Below are 3389 nucleotides of genomic sequence, written 5' to 3'. Positions count from 1 at the left end.
GCACTTTAGCTTAAGTTTGATATCAGGGTAACTTTGGTTAGAGAAATAAGTCATGAGAATGTTTTTCCCATCTATTGTTTCAGGATCTAAGTTAGTATACTTAACAAAAGCCTCAGTAAGGCATTGGAGGAAAACTGAAGGATTCTCAGACTTATCTTGTATGACTTTCTGTAATTTATCATAATTGATAGCTCTGAGACTGTAAAGAATGCAAGTAATAAAAATGTCTTTACTTTTCTTCCCAGTATTATTATAATTCCAATCTGGCTGGGAGTTAGGGACTGCAGTGTCACCTGTAGGATGCTCATTGTTTGGCATATGAAATTGATTTGCTGCCTCTTTTGCCCTCTCCCACACTTGTGTCGCACTCGTCACGGGTTAGGGTTTTAGCGAAAATAACAAAAACATCATGTCAGGTAAGTTGATAGGACATAGTAATAATTTGAAATTGTTGAATCAAATGAGGATTAGAAGTAATGGAACCTAGTCTAACTTTAAGGTGTGTGAGTTCAGTTATGGGGAAAGGAACAGAAACAGAAACTACATCATTCACTTCAGCTACCTTGCGGAGCGGGGCCAGGAAGTGAGAGGGAGCTGAGGGTTCTTCTAAGTCTGGAGACTGTCGGGAGTGGGATCCGGTGAGGGGATGGGGGGAAGGGAAGGGGGAGTAGTGGATGCAGTAGAATTAGTTTACACTTTGTCTACATTGCTACATGGTGGCATTGTAGGACCAGCATATGGAGGAGCTGCAGGAAGAGAGGGGTAGAGAGGTCCAGAAGTGTTTCTTGGAGCAGCCAGAGGTGGACTGAGATGACAGGAAGAACTCTGAGGGCCAGTTGGAGCGGAGGAGTTAGGAGATGAGCTCAGATTGGTTGACCGGGAAGTAGGAGGGACAGAGGGTGGAGGCAAGTGTGTGGTTGAGGGAGGAACTGAATATGGCGGGACCAGAACAGGAACTACTGTGTTTGCTTGCGCGGTGGAGGCTATGGAGGGGTCGGATAGGTTTGGTTTAGGGAAATAGAGAGTAGAAGAGTCCTTTGCTATAAGAATTTTGGGTGCACATTTCATTGACCTGCTTTCTTTATATGTGAGCAGTGTTATTTCTTATGTGCTATCCAAATAGCTGAAAGTTAATTAGCAGTATAACTATAAATAGTAATGCTGGCAGTCTCCTTCAGACAAGAAACTTTATAGAAAGTGGTTAAATGTATTAGGTAAATAACAAGTCTTTGTCTACAAAAGATGTGACCATTTAGGTTTTTTGTTTTGGGAAACTAGGATTTTAAAAGATATGTTTGAGTGGTAGTATAATTCATGTATCATGGTTCAGAGAAGACTTTGGAGTTGATAGCCTGGAATTCTAATTCCAGCTTCAGCAATGCTCTGATTCTCTGAGCTTCAGTTTTATTCTTGGAATAAAATGGGCATGAATTCTGCTTGCCGTGACTGTCATGACACTGCATATAAAAAGTGCTAAGTAAATAGTGGCTGTTATTAACCCTGTGTTTTCTATGGAAAAAAAAAGATTTTCAATCACCCAAACATAAATTAGGTTTGGTTCTAAGATATGAGAAGCCCTGAACATAGGGGACCTTGCTCCATTTGTCAAGGCGCTCACAATAGTTATATAAGTTTCGAATTAAAGAATAATCAACTGAACCATAGCTTGGCCAGATACTCTGGTTGTCTAGCTTGTAAAGTGGCCAAACCTGGGTAGAGAGTTTAATTAATTTTTTTGGCTTTTAGTCTAATCCTAATTCTACCAGGTGGTGTAATAAGCACCCCAAAGGGGAGTTAGGTGGCACAGAATGGCTTGCACCCATGGCAATTAGTCACAGGAATAAAGTGTGAGCAGAATGACGTGAGGACCAGGACAAAGGGTGGACATCTCTGCTGCTTTGTTGCTGGCCGTGAGAATGAGAACACAGTCTAGGACAGTCGTCACTGTATCCCAGATCAGTGTCAGACCCTTGGGGCCGAGGAGAACTTGAGACCTGGCGCCAGGAATTTTTGTGCGAGGCGTGGAAGCTCTGGGCTAAGCCACACAAGGTCAATGGGAATAGGGAACTCAAGCCTCGAGAAACGGGTGAATAACCAGGAATGTAAGCAACCCAGTCCACAATTAGAAAACTCGCTCCCATCGGGGTACTCACCAAGTCTGGATGAGGTTGGTGTTGGGTGCTGATTAGAACGCCTTGGCGGGTGGACACAAGCAGATGTGGTGGTGAGTGCCAGAAGTGCAAGAGGAGGACAGGGAGTCCCCAGGAGCTAAAAACCCCTAGAGAAAGGGGTGGAAGCTACCCTTGGGAGCGTTCCCTAATTATATCCCGCTTCTGACACCAGATGAAAGGGCGGTGCTCGACTGGCAGAGATCTCACAGACCATAAAGGCTTGTACGAAAGGTTTTTATTGGGTGGGGCGGGGGTGGTGGTGGTGGGGATGCTGCAGAGCAGCACCAAGGAGGAGAGAAAGTGAAGAGAAAAGAGAAAAGGAAAGAGAGGAGAGGGAGGAGAGAGGATAGACCAAAAGAAAAGCACACCCTTATGTAGGTTCGGTTAGGGGAAGTCTCGGAATGATGATGGGATGGTAGAATAGCCAATAAGGAGTTACTGCTCTGGCGGGAAGAGCCATTAGGGGCAGGCCATAAGTTTGAAATTTTCAGCGGGTAGGGCGGGGCCTGTGGCTCGAAGGAGTAGGGCGCAGGCCCCATATGCTGGAGGTGGTGAATTCAAACCCAGCCCCAGCCAAAAACTGCAAAAATAAATAAATAAATACATAAATAAATAAAAGAAGAAGAAAAAGAAATTTTGAGGGGGTAATTGGGACAGGTAGATGTTTAGCAGGCAACTCTCTGTGCTTGGAAAGGAGAAAGCAGGGAGGGGCTTTGGGGGGAAGAGGCTTTTCTGGAGCAATTACCTAACAAGGAGCTCAAGGGAGCTCATACTCTGCATCAGATGAGCAGAAGCTTCCCGGGAGGGGTGTCAGTTGTGCTCCCCTATCCCTGGGAAGGAGGAGGTGGTTTGTGGAGAGCGGGCTGTGAGGCTGGCAAGGCCCTCACAACCTGGGGAACATTCAGAGAATGAACCCCCAACTGCTTCTCCTCTATTGGGAAACAGCCATATTCCTGTCTTCACACTCCCTCTGAGAAGTCACGTAGCTCTTTCTTTGTCCAGTTAACCATGCAGAGACCCTTGTGATCTTTGCTTTCCTACTTCTTGTAACATGTCAGTGAAGTTGAGCAGAAACTACTAAGTCACAAAGTTCTCCCTTTGTTTTGTCAAATATGCTGGGATCCTCGTGATCTTGCCCTTCTTTCTTCTTGTTATTTTTTTTTTTTTTTTTGAGACAGAGCCTCAAGCTGTCCCCCTGGGTAGAGTGCCGTGGCATCA

At 45.1% G+C, this 3389-nt stretch overlaps 1 non-coding gene across 1 annotated transcript; it reads left to right on the top strand.

Annotated features, from left to right (window-relative positions):
- The first annotated feature begins 1055 nt into the window (after nt 1–1055).
- LOC111728243 lies at nt 1056–1184 on the top strand. Its single transcript, XR_002775612.1, has one exon. It is a non-coding gene; the product is annotated as a small nucleolar RNA SNORA19 (small nucleolar RNA).
- The last annotated feature ends 2205 nt before the right edge of the window (nt 1185–3389 follow it).

This window comes from Otolemur garnettii, unplaced genomic scaffold (genome assembly GCF_000181295.1).
Source record: "Otolemur garnettii isolate 467f Iridium unplaced genomic scaffold, OtoGar3 scaffold00146, whole genome shotgun sequence".
NCBI lineage: Eukaryota > Metazoa > Chordata > Mammalia > Primates > Galagidae > Otolemur > Otolemur garnettii.
The sequence above is the reverse complement of the archived record's forward strand: the minus strand, read 5'-3'. Positions and strand labels throughout refer to the sequence as shown.